This window comes from Acanthopagrus latus, chromosome 1, assembly GCF_904848185.1.
Source record: "Acanthopagrus latus isolate v.2019 chromosome 1, fAcaLat1.1, whole genome shotgun sequence".
Taxonomy (NCBI): Eukaryota; Metazoa; Chordata; class Actinopteri; order Spariformes; family Sparidae; genus Acanthopagrus; species Acanthopagrus latus.
Genome location: NC_051039.1, coordinates 2,811,618 through 2,837,710, shown reverse-complemented (window position 1 = coordinate 2,837,710; position 26,093 = coordinate 2,811,618). Strand labels below are relative to the sequence as shown.

The 26,093-nt window shown below is 45.3% G+C and overlaps 2 protein-coding genes across 9 annotated transcripts in view; one reads left to right on the top strand and one right to left on the bottom strand.

The window, feature by feature from the left end:
* LOC119019211 (MORN repeat-containing protein 4-like) overlaps positions 1-26,093 on the top strand; it is a 112,325-nt gene that overhangs the window by 64,974 nt on the left and 21,258 nt on the right. The window contains exons 5-6 of one of the 8 annotated variants that reach the window (XR_005074968.1): positions 16,774-16,955; positions 21,894-22,265. The exons of 1 other annotated variant lie outside the window; for it this stretch is intronic. The gene's annotated coding sequence lies outside the window, so the exon portion shown is untranslated. Of the gene's footprint in view, positions 1-1,577; positions 4,258-5,543; positions 5,903-16,773; positions 16,956-20,991; positions 21,012-21,893; positions 22,266-26,093 lie in introns of those variants that run through there. 6 more of the 8 variants (XR_005074971.1, XR_005074970.1, XR_005074976.1 and 3 more) reach the window with 6 other exon arrangements.
* The window catches only part of lcor (ligand dependent nuclear receptor corepressor), a 75,888-nt gene that overhangs the window by 49,314 nt on the left and 481 nt on the right, over positions 1-26,093 (bottom strand). The window lies entirely within an intron of this gene.

Sequence of the window (26,093 nt, the reverse complement as noted above, 5' to 3'; positions counted from 1 at the left end):
CTTCAGCCTGACACACAAACACACACACACACACACACACACATACACACACACACACACACCTCTAATGAGATTCAGTGACTCACTGTACCATCACACACGCAACTGAGTAAAGATGCAGCGCTTCAGCGCACAAGCCTGACACACACACACACACACACACACACACACACACACACACACACACACACACACAATGTGTAGACACAGTATTTGTTTTGTTTCGGAGCTGCAGCAGCATCGGGCTGCACTAAACAATCTCATCTGGTCCCCACTTGACCTACATTTCACTTGAATTAAAACTGGCTCTGAGAGAGAGACAGAGAGAGAGAGACAGAGAGAGAGACAGAGAGAGAGAGAGAGAGAGAGAGACACAGAGAGAGAGAGAGAGACAGAGAGAGAGAGAGAGACAGAGAGAGAGACAGAGAGAGAGAGACAGAGAGAGAGAGAGACAGAGAGAGAGAGACAGAGAGAGAGAGAGAGACACAGAGAGAGAGAGAGACAGAGAGAGAGAGAGAGAGAGAGAGAGACAGAGAGAGAGACAGAGAGAGAGAGAGAGAGAGACAGAGAGAGAGAGACAGAGAGAGAGAGAGAGACAGAGAGACAGAGAGAGAGAGAGACAGAGAGAGAGAGAGAGACAGAGAGAGAGAGAGACAGAGAGAGAGAGACAGAGAGAGAGAGACAGAGAGAGAGAGAGAGAGAGAGACAGAGAGAGAGAGAGAGAGAGACAGAGAGAGAGAGACAGAGAGAGAGAGAGAGACAGAGAGAGAGAGACAGAGAGAGAGAGAGAGACACAGAGAGAGAGAGAGACACAGAGAGAGAGAGAGACAGAGAGAGAGAGAGAGAGAGACAGAGAGAGAGAGAGAGAGAGACAGAGAGAGAGAGAGAGAGAGACAGAGAGAGAGAGAGACAGAGAGAGAGAGAGACACAGAGAGAGAGAGAGACAGAGAGAGAGAGAGAGAGAGAGAGACAGAGAGAGAGAGACAGAGAGAGAGAGACAGAGAGAGAGAGAGACAGAGAGAGAGACAGAGAGAGAGAGACAGAGAGAGAGAGACAGAGAGAGAGAGAGAGAGAGACAGAGAGAGAGAGAGAGAGAGAGACAGAGAGAGAGAGAGAGAGAGACAGAGACAGAGAGAGGGAGAGAGACAGAGACAGAGAGAGGGAGAGAGACAGAGAGAGAGAGACAGAGAGAGAGAGAGAGACAGAGAGAGAGAGACAGAGAGAGAGAGAGAGAGAGAGACAGAGAGAGAGAGAGAGAGAGACAGAGACAGAGAGAGGGAGAGAGACAGAGAGAGAGAGACAGAGAGAGAGAGAGAGATTTGCAGTGACATCATGCTTAACGAACAGCTGATCTGCTGGACAGCAGGAAACTCAGTTTTCTCCGGCAGCACCGCGGCCACCTATCGCACCGAGGGGGCCCGACACCACCGCGGCCGAGGGGTGGGCTGTGTTTTCCTCGTTTATTTTTAAGCTTTTAATGCCAGTGATTAAAGCCCCGAGGCGAGGAGGTTCGAGGGTCTCCGCTAAGCACCGTATAAACGTGTTTTTTTTTTTTTTCTTTTACTCTGTCCGAGCAGAGCTGAGCGGACAGATGTGAGGCGCCGGCCGCCCGGAGCAGATGTGACGGGCACGTTTTAATCTCCCGCTGGATGCATCTTATTCAGGATGCTCTCAAATGTTCAAGACTTTTCACGTGTTGTTAAAAAGTCCAGCAACACTTGTAGTCGTCTTTAAAGTTGTCCGGCTGGAACTGAACTGTACCGTTCTTTTGGTAAACCCTGAACGCACCGCAGGACTTCAGGCTGCATCAGAGGCTCAAAGACAAAACTCCCAAAGAAAAATAAAGACGTGGAGCAAGTTTTAAGTGTCAAATGTGTTGAATATAAGAGTTTAACAACCTGTGCACAGAATCTGCCTCACAACAACAAGCCTACACACAGTTGTGTCATTAAATAATCAGCGGTTGAGCTCGTTATTTAGGTTTTTCTAATTTACTTCAAACTCCCAGCAGAACAAAGCGCTCGTGTTGCCTGCAGCTGTTTACGTCTTCGCCTCTTCAGATGGATTCCCTCATTCTCTACACTTGTTATTTCTAACGGAGTTCGTTAAGTTGGGCTGCAGGTGAACATTTGCTTCAAACGTGAATATTGTCGTCACTCGAAACTCCACGAATCTGCTCCTGGAGCGACTTCTGAGTCTCTCTGAGACTTCAAACTTTCACACTAGCTGCGTTAATCCATCAGGATCCACAAAAACCAGATTGTTTCGTTTCATTTCAAATCCTAAAACCTTTCTGGTTTACGTGAGCGATTGTGTCGATGAAGTGAGTCCTCTCCTGGACCTTGACAACATCGCACCTTTTCTTGAGACCATTTTCCCCAAATCACCATTTCTCAGGAGTGGAAACCGTTTATGAAGCGAAACCGAGACGAAAAGATGCATTTTTATTTGGTTTTCATGCTTTGGTGGCCGGAGAATCTCACAGGAACAGCTGCAGCGTGACAGCCCGAAACAAGCGAGCAGAATCGGGCCTGCGGTTTGTTTTGGCGGCACAGCGGGGTGTCAGACCCGGCTGAATCTCAATGTGTGAAATCTCCGTGTGAGCCTCATTGTTCAGTCCAAACAGCACCGACGCCCGCCAGCAACAAACTACATCTCCTATTGTCCCGCGTTATTGTGTCGACTGCAGCGGACATCAGCTCGCATCAGATCCCGTCTCCGTCTTCTCCGCCTACATCTGTCCGTCCTCTCGCCAACAAAACGTCAAGGTCGTTTTAAAACTCTTCAGGTGGGTTCTGGGTGTTTTTTCTGTCCCGCGGGCCGTCGGGTTTAAAGGTGGACAGCGGACTAAACCCTCTTTAGCCGGGCCCCCCAGCTCGCTCCCTCCCTCCCTCTCCTCTGGACCCCGCCGGGGCACGTGGGTAAATTCCAATGAGATTTAAATGTCGGATGAGACAAAAGAAAAGCAAGTGGGCTCCCCACACACACACACACACACACACACACACACACACACACACACACGGGAGGCTTATGTGATCACCGTTTTATTTACCGAGTGTGTTGGGGTTAAAGAGAGCAGAACACACTGAGGCAGGATGGATTGAAGGCGACCTTCAGCCGGAGGAACATAATACACCTGATGTTTCTCTCCCTCCTCCCGCTCTGTAATATCCTTTATACTCTCTCTCTCTACTTTCATCATATTCATTCGTTCTTTACGTCTTTAATTACACCTCTGCGGCTCGGCGTGTCGCCGGCTGCATACCTCCGTCCTCCTCGGGCTGAAAGCGGCCGTCCTTCAACCCGGCTGCTGCCTCGGATCGCCTGCCGTTAGATAAACGCACGGTTTGCTCTTTAACGTGTCAGGTGTCAAGATATCCAGCGAAGAGAGACACAAAGCACAGAGAAGGAGAAAATTCCCCTGTTACAGACACTGGAGCTGATAACTAAATTACATTCAGTCTCAGAGGAATGAACGAAGTGACTGATTAAACATTTTCTTCCCATCAGTCAAATGTTTTATTGATGAACTGTTTCTAAAAACATTAAACACGTTGTTTTTGCATCTCGTCCATTAACGAAGCTTCAGTTTGTGTTGGAGTGTTTCATGTCACATCAGACTGAAACACACTTCAGATTCTGGTTCAGGAGTTTAAACACAATCAGGCGAACAGAACCCGTCCTCAGGTCCGGTTCCTGTTCAGAACTGATGAGTGGTAACTGTAAAGCTGAGCTGCTTATTGGGCCGTTTCAGTTTGTCTCACCTCTTCGTTTCTGTCCAAAAAAAACTGTCAACGTTTGTTTTTAAAAATTAAGATGCTTTTTTGTGGAAAGTAAAAATATTTGTTTAATATGTTGGATCACAAATTATTAGCGGTTTTTCAGAATCTGACCAGAGGACCAAAGAAGTCGTTTAAAATGATCAAAAATGTGAGACGATAAAATAAAGTTTGACTTCTGATAAATTATATTTTAGTGTCTCTAGTAGAAAAAGTCACAGACGAGCTTCACAGTATTAATTCAACATTTACAGACTATTTTAAACTTCAGTTAATCGATTGTTTAATAAATGGTTTGTTAACAGTGAAATAACTGAAGTTTAATTTACTAGACATTTGTTCAGGATTTTCAAAGTTATTTAAAAACAAAATGAAACTGATGAACTTCTGTTGATCAAATTAAATAACACAGTTTTCTTGTTTTAATTAGTCTGTTCTTTGGTTTGTAACTGTGCAAAGACTTCTTGGTTTCTTTTTCAGTCCTCGTTCGTTTCTATATAATCAGTTTTTCACAAACCTTTTTTTGGGATGTGAAAGAAAAGACAAATTTCGGCTTTTTTTTTGTAAAATTAGTTTTTTTATATTCTGTTTTAATTTTGAGATGTTTTATTCACATCAAAATCTAGTTAACGTGTTTAGGCCTCGAAACCTGCTGCAGAAAACAGTCGGGCAGCGATTCAGGATTGATTTTAAAATTGTGAGATTTCCTAAAATCAAAAACCTTCAAAGTGGTTTTTGTTCTTAACATTTTTTTTTTCAGCTTACACTCAAACAAAACCATCGATAATATCTGGTCTTTTTTGAAAAGCTAGAACTGCTTTTATTAGCCAGTAAATAAAATAACGCTATTAAAAAGATTTACCGTCAATTAATCAAATAATCAGCAAATCGTTTCAGCTCAAAAAATGAGCAAAACTTTCCTCCAACGGCTCAAAATAACCGTTTACTCGAAAACAGATCAGAAAAACATGGAATAGTCACTATTTTCTATTATTATTATTATTATTATTATTTTATTTTTATTATTATTATTATTACAGAATTTTCATATGAACATCAGATCATCTTAATCATAAAAAACTTCATGTTGAACTCAGTATTCACACTGTCGCTGCTTCACTTTCCACTCTGGAACTGAATCACTTTCACATGTAAGACGTTTGCGTTGCTAAAATCTACATTTTTTTTTGTCTAAATATTGACGGTTTTAAAGTGATATTATGACACGAAGTCGCTCTCCGGCTCCGACCACACAGCAGCCGGAGAGTTCAGACTCAGTCACATCAGATTTGGGGGGAGAAAAAAAAGAAAAAAGGAGGACGAGGGCGTCTCCTTTCTGGAGCGCGACACAAAGGATCTGACGGAGCAGCGATCCTCCAGCAGCCCGGAGAGGAGCTGCCCTGCTGCGAGGCTCCAGCCATCTCCTCCCCCTCCCTCCATCAAAACACACGGCGCAGGCTTTTACTGAGGCCTCACGCTGACTGACTGATTGACTAGCGCTATATTTATGTGTGTGTGTGTGTGTGTGTGTGTGTGTGTGTGTGTGGGTGTGTGTGTGTGTGGGATACGTGCACTTAAAGGCAGCCAGTGTGTCGATTGACAAACAGGAATCAGAGCGAAGCTGCTACAGAGTTAAATCCAAATAAAAAAACCACACACACGTGATCTCGTGTGCCGACAGATGTAGCTCACATTTCTAATTAAACTGTAAAAAGGGAGAAAAGCAGCTGTCCTCTTTCTGTTTGTTTTGTCTTTGTCCAGACAGAAACATGACATCAGTGTAAATATACAACAACCGACAGAAACAGGCCGAGGAAACTGTCACAGGCGACACAAAGAGCCGAGAGCCGATCAGCTGAAGCGTCCTGCTGCTGGGAAACACAATCAGCTCGTACGTTTGTTACGAAAACAGAAGCTGAGTGAAAGTTTGACCAGCTGACTGTTCCTGTCACACCTGCTGCAGCGATCAGCTGCTGAACTGACTGATCGTTCTGATCAGAAGTTGTTTGGATCACAGCTCGGCGTGTTTCCACCTCCAGTGGATTTCATGTCATTGTTAAAAAAGTAAAAGATGCTTCAAGCGAAACGTTACCAGCCGTCTGAGCTGAATACTTGAATCAGAAAGTTGCTGGATTAAATTTTCATTAGACTTTTTTTAATACGTTTGAAGTTCTTACAACAGATGTTTTTTTTATTTAAATTTTATTTAAATTTTAAATTTTGAATGTTCTGTGTTTCCAAAGTCAAAGTGTGTCCGAGTGTTTTTCTAATGTTTGATTGAATTTAAAATCAGCTGAACACATCTGACTCTGCACTTGGATGTGATGAAACCTCGACTGTGTTCGTTTAACTTATTACATTTCTTTTTCTGCACGACCTTAAATCTGATTTACTGAGAAACCAGAAGGGAGCTGTGGACATTTCAGAGTCCAGTACTGTACAGATAATGTGCTCCATGAACGGCAGATATTTAAAGCTGGATTTGTGGGGAAATGTGTGAAACAATATGTTCATTTGATGGAATGATGCAGGAATCTAATGTTTGAATACAACAAACAGATTTTATCACATCTGGATGAGTGAAGATCAACAGATCGATGGTTTAATGTGACAACTGTCAGTTTACATTTTCATTTCATTCTTCCAAAAAAATAAAAAAGATTTGGGCATTTTACAACGAAATCTTGACTTTATCCAGTCGGCTTTGTGAAGGTTGGAGTAAGAAAAGTAAATAATAATAATAATAATAATCATTAAATAACCTTTTAACTTCAGTTAAAAAACAAACAATCGTTTGGGGAAGTTCAGTTTCTCTAATCGAGGTGATGCGTGTCGGCATCGCCTACAAACCACGAGGAGAAAACCTAAATACAAAAACAACCTCACCGACCGCTGAGCTTTATAGAGCTGCTGTTTGCTATACATCTGCCCTCACACACACACACACACACACACACACACACACACACACACACACACACACAGGGATCATTTAGCTCAGCCAGATGTGAGGATTGGTGGAAATGTGGGTGAGTTAACGAGGTCAGGAGGCCCAGAGCTGCCGGGACGAAAGACATATTTTTGGACTTGTGCTGTGTGTGTGTGTGTGTGTGTGTGTGTGTCTGTGTGTGTCTGTGTGTTTGCAGTCTTAAATGTGTTTGTGTGTGAGCTTCTTGTTATCATATGATATTCACATGAAGTCGTGCTGCTTAAAGTTCGAAGGACAAAGGAGGCGATTCACAGCCGAGAGGAGGGCGCAGGAGGAGGATGTATGGATTTAAAAACAGAGAATTCCCTTAAAAAAACACACAAACACGACCGGCTGCCGTCGGCCGGCTGATGTGTTCAGCGACCGGCGACTCGACAAACCACAGACGCCAACACTCGCTTGTTTTATCGCCGATAGAGACGATTTTCAGATGTTTGAGCTCAGGTGAAGACCGACGTTCTCGGGATGATGAAACAAATACGAGACGCAGCTCTTCATCGAGGTTCCTACTGGACCCAGTCGGCATTTATTTGGGAACACACACACACACACACACACACAACCACACACACACACCATGGCATTAAAGGAACACCCCATGTTGAGAGGCTGAGATCTGAAGCCATTTTGGAGCCGAGGCTAAGTGCTGCACTGAGTTTAATAGGGGGCAGCCATGTGACACACACACACACACACACACACACACACACACACACACACCCAGATATATATAATTGCAGACACACACACATATGACCATATGGCGGCTTTTAAGTAGTCTCTCACACACACACACACACACACACACACACACACACACACACACACACACACACACACACACACAGTCCTAACCTTCAGCGCGCGTGGCTCAAACACAGGAGGTCATAAAATCAGAAAAATGTGTGTGTGTTTCATACACACACACACACACACACACACACACACACACGAAACTTAAGTGATGACAAAATATCTGAGCACAACAGATGCAGAAGCCGATGATTAAAATGTCGGTTAATTATTCTTTTTTAAATGTTTTTTGGCTTGACTGCTGACATCAGCAGCTCCGACAGAGCAGAACTGAGCCGGTTCTGGAAGAACAGCAGTGGGTTTCTGAGTCGCTGCCCCGCTGGGCCGCAGAGGAAGAGAGTCGGGATTAGAGTCCCGCTAATCCAGTTTGGACCGGGAGCTGCTCCTGGCTCAGGTCCAGTCGCAGGGAAATGAAATGGACTCGGTGGCTGTTGTGCCAACATGGTTCCACTGACCCGTCTGCACCACGACGTGCTGGACCGCCAGAAAACACACGAGCCGGTATCAGTTTCAGCATCAGACATCGACCGACATGAGTCCTCCACAGAAGGCCAGTTATCGCTCCTCCTTCTGTTCGTTACTTGAAAAGACGGATGTGAACGTTTCAGCTCGGTAGTGAAAACGGATCTCACGGGCTCAGAAGGTTCTGGAGCCGCCGGAGAAACAGAAGGAAGAACAAGAACACATTCAGAGCTCGAATCTGTTTCTGTGTTTCAGCGTTTTTTTTGTGTTTTCTCAAATGTTTTGTGTGTGTGTGTGTGTGTGTGGAGGCAAACACACACAACACACACACACACAACACACACACACACACACTGTACCCATGAGAGCTTTAACAACCGGTCATAAATATTTCCCTTTTTTGCGATTCAAAGGTCTGACGAGAGGTGTGTGTGTGTGTGTGTGTGTGTGTGTGTGTGCAGTGTGTGTGTGTGTGTGTGTGTGTGTGTGTGTGTGTGTGAGCAGATCTAGTGTTCAGTGTTGACCCAGCAGCATTGGAGCCTCCTCACATTAATTTTAGATGATATTACCACTGATATGGAGGAATGTTCTCCTGTTAGCCCCGCCCACAGACCAGTCAGCACACACACACACACACACACACACACACACACACACACACAGGAAGTCGGCCCTCTCAGTGTTTTTATTGCCGTCTATCCTTGAACTGTTCTCTAAACCGCCTCCTGCCCAATTCATCCTCGCGGTCCAAAGGTGGACGGTCCAAAGAGCTGCTGATAGGCTGCGACACGCCTCAGTCCACAAAATGTTCCTCACTCATTAACCACGTCCAAAACAACGTGGCGCCGCCTCAACTGAGACCTCGCCAACACCTCGGCGTTTCTCTCTGAAGGATTTTCAAATGTTTTCTTATTTTCTTATCAATCTCAGCAGTTAGCTTAGCTTAGCTTAGCTTAGCTTAGCATTAAGACCGGAAACAGCGCTCAGTTATCGAGGCACTTGTACTTTTACTGGAGTATTTCCAGTTTCTGTCACTTCACACTTCCACTAAATTCACTTGATGACTTTTAGCTTCGCGGTCACCTACAGACTGCATCACAGACAGAGAGAAAAATACTGTGAATCTTCTCAGAAAACGATATTAACCACTTCCTCACATCCTCCCTGAGATTATGCTAACACTGCCGACATTCACATCATTTCACATTGTTGTTTTGAATAATTGATGAGAGAAGAAAGAAAAAAAGGAATTCAGTCGTCGTCCGACTCCTCCAGCGTAACGTCACAGTTCTGCCAGACGTTTAAAAAACGACTCATCAGTTTGTTAAAACTGATTTAACCTTGGAGCCAATCAGAAACAAGGATGTCCTGCGGTGACACTCGTCCGCTGCCGAGCCTCCATCATAACGATTCTTTAAACAAGTCTTTAATATGACTCACATGAGTTTGTTCTGATCTCGTACACCGATTTACACAAGCTGCCGCTCCTCGCTGTCAAACACAGAACATTCATTGTTTGTGAGGGAAAAAAAAAAACTGTACAAAAGATTTAAAAAAAAAAAAAAAAAGTCCAAATTGCGAGAGCAGCGATGACGCCGTGATAATGAGCCGGAGAGAATGTGTTTAAGTGAGGAAGCAAAATAACTGCGATCTCTGGTTTCATTCACACGATCCCAACCCCAAAGAAAGAGACTGATGTTATTTTTTAACGTGTCAAATTGCTCTGAACGCACCTCCTCCCACGAGGATTCACATCTGAGCAACAGTACTGAGCAGCGAGAGGAGCGGGGTGAAGCTACACGGCCAAAACTGTGCGGACACTTACAGAAATGCTGGTTAATTCTGATTCAAGAAAATCCTGAAGCTGAACGGCGTGACGTGCAGAAATGGTTTCTGGTGGGAAAACTGTCAGCAAGCAGGTCAGAAACTCACCTACAGACGCCTGGTGACACAATTACATCAGGTTTTTTACATTAATCCCTGAGAAATTAACCAAAAAGTTGAAAAAAATCAGAATTGTTCACTCGTTTTTGAATCAGAAAGTGAATCATTCAGTGGTTTTGGTTTCTTTTATGTCACAGTGTGAATGCTGAAGATTTCTCTTTCACTTTCTGTATCCACTGAGCTGATGGATTTATTGGAAACACTGCTGTCAGACAGAAGTCATAATTAAAATATATACAGCTTAGGAACAGTTACTTTATTTATTAATGAATCTGTTGTTGACGTGACGCCTCAGATTGATTCTTTTGTGCAACCAACTGTCCAAAAAACCCAAAACGAAGAAAAGCAGAAAACTCTGAGATCTAAGAAGCCGAACGCTGCAAACAATAGACTGAAACGAGTAATCGATCGGCTGCCGATGAGTCGTAACAGAAACAGAACTGTCAGAAGTCTGTAATCGTTTTTGATGATGCTCACCGCAGTGCTCCTTGGGAGTTGTAGTCCTTCTCGTCACCTGATTATTTTGACTGCAGCGATGATTAAAACTGATCGAGCTTCACGTCCATCTCGGTTTTTTAGGACAAACTGAAGCGGCCGTTCATCCGTCACCGACTGCTACGTCCAGCCCAATATAACCCCGCCCACTTCACCACCACCGCCATCTCACATGGTGTTTCAGAGGAACTCGTCCTTCTGGTTCTGACCCTTTTTTCACACAGGGCCTTTCATTGTTTCACGGTCAAAAACTGCAACAACACTCGGCCGCTGAAATCTGACAAGCTGCGCCGAGCCCGTCGAGTTAATTCACCGCAGAGAAAATGTGTTTCACGCTGCTTTTTTTGAGTGAAGCATACGAAATGACTACAAATCACATCAGCGGGGATATTTAGTTTCTTTCACACGCTCTGAAAAAAAAAAACACTGAGCACTTATTTTAAGCCTTGAAAAAGCAATTACTCTGAGAATCAACGCACTTAGATTTCTGTCCTTTCTGTCTCCATTGTGCAGCTTTACTCAATAATGAAATCACGTGTTTCCACTGTGTTTTTACGTGTAGCTGCTAAAGAGACTATTTCTTACTTGATCTCACCACAGTGGCATGACGTCGTCACACGCCTGTAAGAAGCTGTAATATTAATAATAAGAAGAAAAGTGTGTCTTACTTAAAGGCCAACTCTGAAAAAACACCAACAGACAGGGAGAAAAAACCTGAGCTGCCCACGCCTCAATTAAGTCTGAGACGAAAATGTCTACAGCTACCACTGCAACACACTCAGCGCCTGTGTGTGTGTGTGTGTGTGTGTGTGTCTACAGACGCAGGCACACACTCGTTTGAGGGTGGGTGTTCGAAACACCTACCAGAATAAAATAAAAAGTGGCTGAACACAAGTGCCTCTTGGCAGAAATGGAAAGAAATTCAAGAGATCCTTCAGTGGACGGACTCACGGCGGCCGACCGACTCTTTTTTAATCCCGCCTTTTCAAACAAGTCGGAACCAGATGAGACGTAATATATCCATAATAATCTGGAAGTGTTGAAGGCAGAATAAGAAGAAAAGCAAGCAAGCAAGAGTATACGTGGAAAGAAAAAAAGGACAAAAGATGAGGGGAGAGAAGATGAGAGGGCAGACGTGGAGAGAGTGAAGTCAGTGATGAAGAGGAGGAATCATCTCAGTATCAAAAGAAGAGAAGCTGTGAAGATGAGACGCTGTAAAAGGAAGAACAAGAGAGGAGAAAAACTAATGTGGAGCTGGAAAGATTAACAGCCTGGTTCTCAACTGAGTCGCTAATTATCTTCATACTTGATTAATCAGTTTGAGTACTTTTCTTCTTTTTCTTTTTAAAGACAATAAAACTCCAAACTCCTTGAGGTTTCTCTCCTCCGCCATGACAGTACAGTGAAAATCTTTGGGATTTGTGGACAAAACAAAATATTTGAGGAGAATAAGAAAATAAAAATTTAAATTAATGTACAGTAAAGAAAAAAAGAGATGCAGCAGGAAGAAGAAGTGGAGGAGGAGATAAAAATACTAGTGACATTTCTCCTGGTGGTGACGGTAACGGTGGCGGCGAGCGGCGTTTGTTGCCTGACCTTCAGTTTTATTGCTGTGTGTGTGTGTGTGTGTGTGTGTGTGTGTGTGTGTGTGTGTGTGTGTGTGTGTGTGTGTGTGTGCGCAGCAGCCTGGTGGGCTTGACACCGACTGAGGCTGACACAGTCACACACAGAGGAGAGCTGAGAGCCTCCAGCTCTGCCAACCAGCCCGGCCCTCACACAGCACAGCTGGCCCTGTCACCTCCACTTACCCGGCCAGCTCCAAGTCTGCACGCACAGTAACTGTGTGTGTGTGTGTGTGTGTGTGTGTGTGTGGTGTTGGGTGAAAGCCAGATCCAGAGGCTTGTAAGTGTTCAGGTGCATTAAATAATATTACTGTCCCACTGCACTGTGTCACCATAAATTATCCGGAGGTTGCCAGGTTTGTTGTTCGATGCCGATGACTAATGGCCGCTCTAAATCAGAGCCGGTGCCGGAGTTACAACAACAAGGTCGGGAAGTCCGTGTTTAAAGTTCAGGCCGACCAGTCGACTCGCACCGAGCGACTGTACGGGAGGCGACGTGGCCCAAAATAATAAAAAGTCTCCAGAAAACCCAGATACAAGTCGGTGCTTTAACACTTCCAGCTCCGTATCGCAGAAGTCGTTAAGCTGTTTTTTTTAACGTGTCCGTGGTGAAGATTATTTTACATTTTTATTCTACCACATTAAAATACATTAGTGAATACCACAGTTGTGAATTTTGAAGCACTTACGTGTCCAAAACAAGCAGCTAAATGAGACTGAAGCAGAGTCTCTGCTCACTCGTCGGTCTTTAACCTTCCAGCTTGCACATCGATCAGTTTAAGGATCACACTCTTGTGTTTGTCACAGATTATTAACGATAATCCTAAAATCCAACTGGGGCTTTTGGTCGAGGGCGATGCTAACTTCCTGGTTAGCCGAGGTTAGCGCTCTATAGTGGCTCTTCATGTACCTGCATGACAGCGGCGACACTGTGATATAATCCAGTTTAAAATCCGAGATGATATTTAATCTGTCGTCAGGATTACAATATAATAAATAACGATGATGTTATAATGCATCTTCTGTCTTGTGAGGGTGTAATAATGCGACACATTCACTGTCGAGCCCACAGAGAACCATCAGCGCTGCAGGAACAAAGGTTACACTTCTCATTTCGTGCACAAAGCGGCCGAGTCAGCGTGTCATGATGTGCGATGTTGTCTCTCCGTTACCTCAAGGTGAAGACGCGAGAGAACACAAAAGACTACCATGTTCCCGGAGACTTCACCAAACCCAATTCATTTCTCAGCCGCTTCCGCGGTGCCGCTCGTGCCGGCAGACAATGGAATATGTTCACGTAAGAAATGGACACAATAAGCTGCTTCACAAACTCTGATAATTAAGGCCGAGAAACCTGTGTGACTGTGTACACCTACACATCTGAGCAACAGTGAGAGCAGCAGGCAGTCTGCAGGAGAGGAAGGGGGAAAAAAAACACATAGAAAACAGGGTGAATGACAGACGGCAGGTTTGTAGACAAAGAAGCAGAAATGGCTGTTAAGGTGGGAGTTAAGGTGGGCCGGAGGCTGAGAGAAAAGATCTGCATCCACCGCTCGCAGGATCCAACGTCAGTACGATCTGATGGCCGTTACTGCAGCTCTTGGCTAAACTCTGATACGTCTGGTGATTTACAAAGATCGAACCCAACAACGACTCGCTCCAACTTACAGGTGTCGTCTAATGTTCCTGCAAACAGCCGATACGTTGATGTTCACACCAGCTTCCAGCGACGCCTCCGGAGCGTCACGTCACGTGAACGAGCGGATCATTCTCACTCTGAGCCGCCAGTGACGCTGTTTGTTCTTTTTAGCGACATGTTGAGACTTCTTCCAGTCGAGTTTGTGCGCGTTTCGTCAGGAAGTGTGTTTCAGAAAGCAGTCCAAGTAGTTTCTGCTTCGTCTGATAAACTGATCGAGGATGACTGTGATTGGTTTGCTGTGGATGTCAACAAACTCACCAACTGACCAACAGCTAGATTATGAATTATGAGGCCGACTTGTCTTCTATGTGTCTTGTGTTTGATTATCTACATTATTTCTGTGTGGATTCGGTTGGTTCGTCCTCTGCTGGCTCCACGGTGCCATTTTATCCTCCCCCCAGCTGTGAAGACTTCGGCTTTGTGATTAAAAACCATTCAGTTATTTTTTGTACCCAAATATTAAAAAGGTTAAAGAAAGGACGGCTCGCCTGCTGTGGCCTGAAGGGGACGACTGCTGCACCACACCACTGGTAAAATACCAGCAAAGTGAAAAACACAAAAACAGGCTTGTTGAAAGTGTCGAGGCATTCTGTGTCCGTTCATTTTTAATCACGTCGATGTTTTATGAATTTTAAAAAGGCTCTTTGCCCCCCGAGCTGCCGTTAAAGTCAGAGCTCGGTCACCAAACTGTCGGCTTTGAATTCAGACGCTCTCTTGATGTGACGGTTTTTAAATTCTGAACGGTTGATTTCTGCTCTCGTTAATTATCATAAACAAAACTGTGCAGCCCTGCCAGCTGAATGTGGAGGCTAAAAGGTGACAGAACAAACTAAATACCAACGCTGCTGCCTGGCGCCATCGTTACCAGAGGGCTGTGTGGACTGACACGAGGGCAGCGCCGGATGAGAAGCCACATGCTCATTAAAAACAAAAGTTTACGAGGCTTTTGTTGGATAGGAATTAGAATACTTTCTCGTTTTATCTCCTCTGTTGTTTGTTTGTCAGGATTAGAGTCACGGATGCACCGGACACAGGGAGCTGTGCTGCGCTCACCACGGAGGGAAGTTCGTCCATTTCTCTCCACGATCTCGGACGACACATCGCGAGTTTTAACTCGTCACAGATATATTCTGTCATCATCCGCAGGATGACGTCATCACATAGTTTGAGTGCCGCCGAGCTTCTTACTGAGCTGTACGATCATATAACTCCCCAGATCGTTAGCTGATGTATTTTGAGCGATCGTGATCAGTATAATTTCTTAATTTTATGGATTTATAGACAAATCACTTCACTGCATTTTGCGTTTCATTTACAGGCACACAGGAAGTGCAAACTCAAACCTCGACACTCAAACCTGCACACAAAGGTTGTTTTTCTAAGTTTATATACAACATTTGAATTTTCCTTTCTGTTGACTCACATCAGCCTGCGTTTGTTCTTTCACAACAGCATTTTGGACACTTAGCTGCTGGAACCACAGCAGTATCGACTTCATTTCTGCAAAGGTCATTATTATTATTCATCGGTGTTACTGCACATGGTAGATATTCCTCGTATCAGCCCGGCCTCGGTTCTGTTTCCAGCGTGGACAGTTTGGTTTGACTGTGGCGATAAAGGAGAGTTTTAGATTTAGAAAATGTCGTGCAAACCTCTCGCAGTGAGACGTTTGGGTTCACAGCGGCAGAAGGAAAAAGTCACAGGACATCAAAATCCTCTGCTGGTGGAGGAACATCTGCTGTAACTGTGAGGAAGCCGACTGACAACAGGTCCAAGCAGACGGCGGCCTGAACCAGAAGCTTCCGCCCTGACCGCTGTTTCATGTGGAGGAGCGACTACGAGGGCGATGTGAGTCGCGGCCTGCAGAGGACCTGCTGTGTGGTTTTTAACGGCGCTGACACGTCACAGACCTCCTCCGCGGTCGAATGCTGCCGCGAACGGAAAAAAAAAAAAACAAGCTCATTGTGGCAGAGCGGTGACGAAGGCTCGTACTGAGGCCGGCTCACAGCGTGTAGGTTAAATCTGTTTGCAAAGATAATTAACCACAGAGAATAAAAAGGGTCAGAGTGGTGCTGACAGTCACTGAGCCGACGAGCTCTGAAATGGAGCCGAGCAGTTCGCAGCCTCGTCGGAGGAGAAAGAGAAAAGTGAATCTAGGAGCTTTTCAATCCGACAGCTGAGTGATTGTTAGGAGCTGGTTACTGTTCTCACACACACACACACACACACACACACACACACACACACACACACACACACACAGGAGATGTGCACAGAAACAGGTGGATGGAGACGAAACTCCGCTTGGTTTTTCATTCTCTGCTCAGTCTGTTTTCTCAAGCCTTTTCCTGCCGGCACTCGTCGTCTTGACGGGCTGTCAGGCAGAGAAAGACCAAAACACGCCGCAGCACAAAGATTTTACAGTGAACAAAAGAAGGAAACGAGCGAAGCAGAAAAAGTGAGCCGGCTTTGAGACATTTTGTGTCGTGATCAGAGATCAGACTGGTGATCTTTCCTGTCTGGACTCCAGGATCTGAATCTGACCGTTTCCAGTTTTTTATTATTTTATTTTGGCAAATTTCTTGTTTAGAGAACTCACTTTGGCTTCCTTTGTTAAAATAGCTGAAAGGTGTTTATTTATTAGGATTAAATATGGCTGGACTTTATTTTTGGTGTTGCGCTGAAGCTCATTCATCACATCAGAAACATCAGAATCAGGGTGAATTTATTTCTATAAACCATCTTTCATTGAATCATCTACGACTTCTCGTCTCTGCTGAGCGTCACACTGGCGCTTTAATCGCTCGGTGCACTTAGAAACCACAGTTTCCTGTGTGTTGGGCAGCAGCAGAGGGTTTCACCTGCAGCGTCTCCTCCGTGTCGAAGGCCACATCATAATGAAGCTCCGATCCGTCTTTGAATTGCAAATAATTGCTCATTGTCTCTGTGTCGTTTGTTTCTGCGCAGCTCGTCCGTCATGTGTCCTCGCAGGGTTTGTTGTGTGTAAGCAACACACCTCGCTGAACACTCCCTCCTCCCGTCCTCCCCCTCACCGCCTCCCTCCCTCCCTGCCTGCCTCTCTTTGTGGAACTACTTTTCCCAGGGTGCACCTGTAGGCAGCAAGCTTGGCACAATGCCATGCCCAGCAGGTACGGAGTCTTTAAACAAACATGCCCACATTAAACCCTGTCACCACACACACACACACTATTACCTGTGTGTTTGTGTGTGTGTGCTTTTACATTTAATACCGTGTTTACTCCACATCATTGTTTCTCTCTCTGCTGTTTTTACTGACCTGTGATCTGTACAGAGACACTTCGGGGATGTCAGAGTCAGAGATGCACATTTTGCTCGCTGTTAAATTTCATTTATTACATTATATCTTTGATTTAAATCATCACACACACACACACACACACACCTCTGTTGTTTGACAGTCTTATAAATGTCAGAGCTGGACTGTGTAACTGTCTACAGAGATTATATTAAGAATATCTTCCATCTCACAAATAAAAAGTCGAACTCATGTGTAATAAACTGCAGCACTGCTCAGTCCAGTTCGTTACACCACCGCCGCCGCCTGGTGTGACCGGGAGCTAACATGACCGACTCAACTATCGACCGTCTCTCTCCGCCGTCAACTTTAATCATGTTTTGTCAGAAAAATGTGAGAACGCGGTGTGAAATCCCCAGAAAACCCGAAGGTGGCATCTTGGAGTCGACGACCCAGAGACACTCGTTACACAATGAGATGAACCCGGGAGACGCTTGTTGTTGTGTAATCGACCCGCCGCTGCCGCTGCAGTCTAAACACGGACGCACCACTTCCTGCTGCGGCTCCACAGTTTGCTTTAGACTTGATTTCACATCAATCGGCGAACAAGATAATAAGACGTTTATCCAAATGACAGAGTTGCAGATTATTCCTGTAATGATTCGGAGCAGCTGCCCGCGGATTGTCCCTTTAACTGAACCATGACAGCTTAACACTGCTTAACCGACCGCTCAGCTCCATTATTATCTCATTAGCTGGTTCCTCTCGTTCAGGAATATGCCGGAGTGCCATTTAGTATTAATTAATTGTTAATGACGCACACTTTTACTTCAAATCCATTAATACTGAACACTCAGTGAGACTTCCTTCATTAAACTAATACGGCGTTCCCCGAGTCTCATCATCACCACGGAACCTAAAGACAGTCCTCCCTCCCCGACACACGGAGATCAAAACCTGGTCCGTACAAACACACACACACACACACACACACACACACACACACACACACACACACACACACACACACACCATTGCTCAAATACTATGAAAAGCAAATTGCTCAAATGTGACCTTCCCCACAAAAGCAGCCATTATTGAGGAACCGGGAAGAATTCACTGAAGGCGGGTCCGTGTAAACATTCCTGCTGCTCCAAAAGCCTTGACACCACTCGCCAATCCTGTACGAGCGCGTGTGTGTGTGTGTGTGTGTGTGTGTGTGTGTGTGTGTGTGTGTGTGTGTGTGTGTGTGTGTGTGTGTGTGTGTGTACACTCCAAACACAAATGCTATAGTGCACAGTGCATGAGCCCACATGCCGTCTGTATCCGAAAGAACTGTACCAGAGGAGGTCAGGTGGCTCGCATAACAAAAGGAACACACACACACACACACACACACACACACAATGGAACGCTTATATAAATTTTGGGTCGTGTCAGGGACGCCGTGTACAAAGTTAAAGGAAGTGGAGGACTTTGGTCGCTGCGTGAGTGAAGAAAAGAGAGAGAGAGAGATAGAGAGAGAGATATCTGCTCTGCAGAGTTTGAAGCCTGTAAAGATATAAAACACTTCTGGACTCGGAGGTTAAAACATCTGCAAACATTCATATTTCAAATGCTGTACTAGAAGAAAGTGTGTTTTTAAGGTTTTAAGACCTGAAATCTTAGAAAACGTGACATCATATCTCACTTAGTCCCACTGTAGAAGCATCATTATGGACGGATAGTATTTCTGCCACTTGTTCCTGTAACTTCAGCCAGACGTCAGGATCGCAGAACCAAACGCTGTGGAAGTCAAACATCAGCCTATAAATATCGAGGTGTCCGTCTTTATCGTGGACATCGCTGGTTTACTAGCAGAGCACCGGCCTCGCAGCGCCTCCCGGCACTCCGCCGGCTGGAAGACACGTTTAGTTAAATGACTGCGTTTGTAGTTTGTGACTCGCAATATCCTGCAGAATAATGAGGAGGCTCAGAGCACAGCGTGTAATCAGCCGCACACAAACACACCCGCAGAGACGCTCACAGCCACCATACTAAAGACCAAACTGCATCTTTGTTTTTTACTTTTTACATTTCAGGATGTGAAGGACGTGGCCGGGACTTTTTCTGATTGATAAACCTGCTGGATGTGTTCCTGATCAATCAGTGACTGTTTTTGTTTTATAAAATGTTTTTAATTCACACAACTAAGAATCCAAACACCCTGATTTCCTTTCATTACTCTGGAAGACGTTCGAAGAAGGTGGAAACTTCGGATTTTTTGGCATTTTAACTTCAAACGCTGTTATTTTAAATTGTTGCACACTAATTTTAGCTTTTTCAGCTCACTGATTCATAAAACCAAGACATGCAGGTGAAGAATCAGACGTTAAATAGAGGTTCGGGACGCTGAGTTGTTGGACCAACATATTCTTTTTGGCTTCTTGTGGTTTCTGTACGTTTCTCTCTAAAGATGCTCCAACACTGAACAACAACAATTAAAAAAGTTTCGCTTTCCCTGTCAGACACAACGTGAAGGCCTCAGGGGAGGAAAACTGCAAAAACACTCCGCAAAACTAAACCAAAACACAACAAAGAAGCATCTTTTTATAACGGATAACAACAGAATGACAACAGTCTCGTCTCCTGAGACTCAAAAATAGTTTGTTCCTTCAGAGCTGTCACGCTCGGCTGCTTTTAACAGGCTGAGTAACAAGAAGGATCCTTTCTTCTGAAATATTTGACTCGTTTCTCAACAGCCGGCAAAAAAACAACATGAAACAGTTTAATCCTCAAACAGATTCAGACTCGAGGCGCGAGTCCGTCTGGTGTCGCTCTCTGGCAGAGCAGCTCTGGGCTGAAGGGTTCAACGACAGAGAGAAAGTCGATCCATCAAACCCGACAAAACAATAAAGCCAATAACAACTGGCCACAAAATACGTCTCTGACAACGAGCAAACAGACCACGACTCCATTCAAGTCTCGTGTGCGTCCCAGAGTTCGATCCTGAACGGTTCAGTTCCAGTCCAGTTCACAACCGCAACAATAAAGGAAACTCAAGACTTTCGCTCCGGGTTTTACGGCACTACGTCTGCGTTCCAGACAGCTTCGAGGAAAAGTACCGTCAAACATCATTTAAAGTCAGAATTCAGACGTCATGATACCGTCAGACATGTTTTGGCGTGGCGCACCTGGAACACCTGCGAGGACGGAAGTTGGAAATTTTGACCTTCGCTGTTGATTCGACCGACAGATTCCAGAAACACGGATCCTGTTCAAACACCAGCTGGAGACGACGACGCAGACGAGGAAACCTGACGAGTCCTTCGACTCAGACACACACTCGCTGCCAACAAACAGTGTGTCCAAAAACCTTTCAATCAGAGTAAACTGTGACACCAGACAAACTTCTCTTACAGATCAGTCACTGCAGAAGAAAACATGCCAAAGTTTGTTTTTTTTCTTTAGCATCAAGCAGCAGAGAAGTTGGACGTCCTGCAACGTGACCGCTGCGTACACACACACACACACACACACACACACACACACACACACACACATCGGCACATCAATGTTGAAACCATTCGGCCCTCAGGTACTCTCTCTCTCTCTCTCTCTCTCCCCATCGGGAACAATTAAAAAAAGACCCTGACGCTCATAAAAAAACACACTTCATAGCCCCCTGCCTGTAGAGCATGAGAGGAGCAGGTGTGTAACCAGAACTGTGGCAGGTTGAATCCTCCTGGCAGTTTCAGATAAATGTGCGTTAGCGTTGTTTGAACGTGAGTCAGGACGTCGCTAGAAAAAGAGCAGAGCGCTCGGTGGACGTTTTCTGGATAAACAGAAGTTCACACACACACACACACACACACACACCTTCTGTCAACACTCACTCAGTGCCAGTGGTGTATTTTGCTTTTCCACAGATTGCAGTCAAACTCCCCCCCTCTCAACACCCCAAAGAGAGCAGCCCTCCTCCCACGGGGCTCCTGGTTGGCAAGGAGCGGCCCCCGAGATAGCTCCACACACACACACACATAACTGTCAAGCAGAGTGTGTGTGTGTGTGTGTGTGTGTGTGTGTGTGTGTGCATGCATACGTAATGAAAAAGGGTGCACAGAGATTTACAGTGTTGGCACCCGGTCCGGTTAAATGGGTGGACCGCTGCCACTTTCCCCCCACCGGCTCCCGACAAATGTGCCATGTTTTGTTTTCCTTTTTCAGGAAAAAAAAAAAAAAAAAACCCATGAAAGAAGAATTAGCAAGATGAGAAAGTAGCAGGCAGATCTCTGGAGACGTCCATCTGTCCATTACTGAAATAAAAGCCATCAGCTCAGAGAGGGTGGAGGGTGGAGGGGGTTCTGTTGACTGGATAAGACGAGGATTTGACTCTAAGTACCAGTGGGTAATCGAGGGACTAGATAAACAGATAGAGGGACGGATAGAGGGAAAATCAGGAAGATCTGTTCGGTTAATGACACTCTAAACCAAAATGGATGATCTCAAGCGGCGCTATTTAAAGTGTGAGGTATAGGAAGAGACGAGCAGGCGCTGTAGACTCTGCCCACGCTGTCAGATCCTCAACAAAAGCAGCGTGATCGTCTCCAACTCGTTCGATAATCAGCAGTAAACAAAAAGGAAATAAAGCGGAAACGTGCAGCTCGTGGCAGCGACACAATCATGTGATGGTGATGAACAGCGGCGGGGAGCAAAAACTGAAGAGCTGCAACAATTAGTCAGTTACTCAGTCGGCTGAAAGTCTTTGTTTTAATCCTGAACTTCTCTGTTTCCATTATGAATGTTTTGCTGGTTTCTTTATGTTCTTCAGGTTCAGGACTCTGAGAACGAGACATGTAACGGCATCGACTCGGCTCTGGGAAACTCAGACGGACTGTTTTCTGACATTTTATAGATTAAAAGGAGAATAACTTCAGATAGATAAAGAAAATCATCATTGTAATCATCGTAACAGCGATGAGGAGCTAGCTAAGTGCTAAGGTAGAGGCTATTTTTTATGAAACAGCAGCGTTCAGTCTGCTCCATGCCGCCATTTTGGTTCCTGGTTGAATATATTAAAAGATAGATTAGTGCTAGTCAGAGTTTGCAATTACTGCTTTTGTTTTTTGGCCAGTTCGAGTTAGCAACTAGAAACGTGTAGAAAGAAGATGACAAGCTAGTGAATAAATGCAAGTTATTTAGAGGTATGACGTCTTTTTATTTTGCAGTCCACCTTTATTCAAAGCCTTCATGATAACGTGCACGAGTCCAACACAAACTGTCACTTCCTGAACATCTAGGTTGGCCACTTATATTGAGTAAACACTTGTGAATGTATTGCGACTGTGCAAAGCTAGCACTGATGCAAAAACCCTCTAAACTAACCGTCACCACCGGCAGTCTTACTCGCTGACCTCCAACTGTGTCTCCGCGGTGCATTTACAGACTACAGCCACAGGTATTCACAGTGAACGCCAGCAGAGAAGTCTGTTAAAATGTCTCTACTGTCTCTCGGTTCATCATCACACCTTCTCAACCTGTTCGCAATGAGTCTTGGTCTTGAAACAACAACATGGAGCGCTTCAGTCCACCTCCCCCCCCCCACGTTGAAGCTACGCTCACACTTCCTGGCGTCGTCTGTGTGTGTGTGTTGGGAGAAGCTTCGCCTGCGAGGAGTTTCGGTTTGGAAGTAAAGAAGCAATCTGCCGCTCAGACTCACACCTCTCTCCCTCTCTCTCCCTCGCAGTCTGTCTCTCTCCAGCACTGCCACAACCTCTCTGCAATCAAATTAGCTGCACTCCTCTCCACCCAGAACGTGTGCCAGAGGAATCAGCAGTTGGGCTGTAATTGCTACCATCTAATAATGTTAACCTTTCTATGGCATATAGGCCCCGTGCTTTATTATCGGCGAGGGGAGATGATGATGGTGATGCTGATGCCGGGCCGCGTCGACAAGCTGCATCCTTTCACATCACCAGGAACTGTTATATACTGCGAGATGTCCACCTTTGTTACCTGACCTTCTGAGGCCGCGATGTCTCCGACGTAACGACCGCTTTGTCCTTTCCCACGCGGCTGCTGTGAAAACAGGCGTGAGCGCAAAACAAACGGCGTGATTTCATCTCAATTTTCTCAAGTATTTTAAGCATTTGTTTATTTATTTAGCTACAAAGGTCTGACTGTTTGGCCTTGGCGGAGGTATGCACTCTACTGAGTGCCATTCTAGTTCTTGTGTTGCTGAAATCAACACTAAAAGCGAGTGTTGTGTAGAACTGTTGTCAACGTCGTGCCTGGGCTGCAGCGGTGAGCTGATAAGTCGATAAGTTTGTGAAGTATTTTGATAATTGAGCGTTTCGGTACATTTTCCAGCAGGAATGTCAAACATTTACTGGTTCCAGCTTCTTCCACGCTGCTTCTCTGTATCACTGATGACAGTAAACAAAGAGTCTTTGAGCTTCAGCGTTTCCAAGACGTCAGAATTCACAATTTTTGACATCTTATGGACTAAACAGTGAAAACAATCAGCAGATTAATCGATGTGGTGAAAAGAAAATTACATGTTGCAGCCACAGAATACTCAAATCATGAGTTTCAACAGCTGTTTTTAACCTCGTGTCTTCTTTCTTATTGACATAAAAAAGAAGTTTTAAAGATATCTAGAGTTGAAACTATTAGTTAATCCATTAATGAGTTTATTTTCCTATCGTCAGTCTGCTTTTCTTTGTCTTACATGATGATAGATTCGACTGATTTAGGTTTTGAACTCTTGCTCAGACGATACAAGATAGTTTATTACAACTCATCGTTACTCGCGACTCTAATAACATCAGAAACCCTGAAGTACAGGACGGCTGATAAAATAACACAGAAGTAATTTCAGCTTCAACACTTTCTACACTTGAGAAGCAGCCGGTCAGAAGACGAGCGCTCCTCATGATGTTCCGGCTCTCCAGCCGATTAGCCTTCAAACAAATCAACATGTCAGACTTCAGTCCGAGGGCTGAGAACTGCCCCGGCCCTAAAACCTGTCATGCATAGCGAGCCAGCGAATGTAACAACCAGAAATGAGGAAATATGCCGAACTAACACACAGCCTCCACACACACACACACACACACACACACACACACACACACACACACACACACACACACACACTGTAATGTCCAACTGTGAGTTCATTATTCTGCTTTGTGGTATCTGTATCCCCCCTCAGTATCATCGGCATGTTACCGGATGGATTCATGGTGCATACGGCGAGCTTACCGTGTATTTATCAGGCTGGTGGTATCTACCTCGACTTCAGTATGATTACAGCGTTCCTACAGGGACGCACAGTCTCACACATCCCCTCCCAGTGTTTCTTACAGCTTTACATGAAGCTCCTTTTCATTACAGGGGAGCTGCAGCCAAAATGTGTCACACTTTTTAAAAAGGAGGGAGCAAAAAAAAAAAAAAACGTTAAATCCTCTGCCGCTTTTAACTCAAAGCCAGTGACCCACAAAATCATTAAAACAGCTCTAATTAGGCTATAAATGTAGAAGCAGGACACAACGCAGGCAGCGCTCGTCACTGATGTGTGACGGCAGAAAAAATAGGTTAACTCGCTTTTCTTGAGTCACAAAACGCATTTTTTGGTGTTAAAATCCGTCAGCTGATGGTCAGATGAACGATGGAGGAAAAACCAGCCTTCAGTGTCCTGTTGTTTACACTGCAGCTGTGGTTCCTTATGGCTTCATACTGATCACACCGGCTGGAGGTCAGAGATTACCCAACCTTTTAATTCAGTTGTTTTCTTACTAATAAAAAAGAAGAAGAAGAAGAAGAAGAGGAAAGCCCCGCTGGCCTGCTGGGAATCAGGCCATGTGAGTTATTATAAAGCGGTCGGATGGGTAAGTGGGTGACAGGTCAACACTCAACATCTGGACAGAAGTGCATCCAAAAACACAAGAGTGGAGCTGCAACACCCGGCGCTGCTGCTGCTGCTGCTGCTGCTGCTGCTGCTGCTGCTGCTGGTGATGGTGGTGATGGTGGTGATGGTGGTGATGGTGGTGCTGGTGATGGTGGTGATGGTGGTGCAATAAAAGCCAGATTAGAAGCTGAGCAGAGAGCCGAGGAAACCAAGAGAGGTTAAGAGATCAGAGGCGAAGAGTGGATGATAATCTTGCCATAACATCAGGATAGGTCAATGTAACCGGATTAAACTGAGCTAATGAAATACACCAGAAATTGAGGCGTGGGGGAGGAGGAGGAGGAGGAGGAGGAGGAGGAGGAGGAGGGGCAGTGGGTGTGAGAGATGTATAGATGAAGAAAATCCCAAAATGACAACATGAACTAATGAGGGGAGCAGGGAGAGGTTTACAACTGGATGTGTGACGAGTAACAACAACAGGACAAAGACTGACACATGTCATGACTGCTGCTCTGACCTGACACACACACACACACACACACACACACGCTGTTCTGTCATGTGCATTCAGAACATCACTAATATGTCTTCAAGATTAAACTGCGCCCGACCGCAGAGTTTTTCCTCCCTCCGCAGCCAGGAGCGTCGATTTCAACAAGTACCGAGGCCGAGCGGAGAGGCTTCCCTCCCTGCCGACCCCTCCTCCTCCTCCTCCTCCCCCTCCTCCACCTTCCGCCTCAAAATACAAAATTATTTCCTGACATTTCCCCCAATGCAGCAATGCGCGCTCCCAAAAGCTCATTTCTAGGGAAGTGCAGGAGGAGGAGGAGGAGGAGGAGGAGGAGGAGGAGGGGGCGTCATGTTTGGAGACTGAGAGCGCGCACCGCCTCCCCTCCGACCAAAAACTCAACCCGGCGGCGCGCACTCGTGCACGGGCCTGCCTATAGCCGGGCAGCTGATTGGCCGAGGCGCAGCTCCATCTGCACACGTGACATGCTCCTGCTTACAATAAACAAACAGCCATAGAATAATGTATAAAACACCTCCAGAGGCCCCCAGCAGCCAACACACCGCCGCAAACTAAAAGTCAACAGCCCGACAGGACACACACTCAGAGTG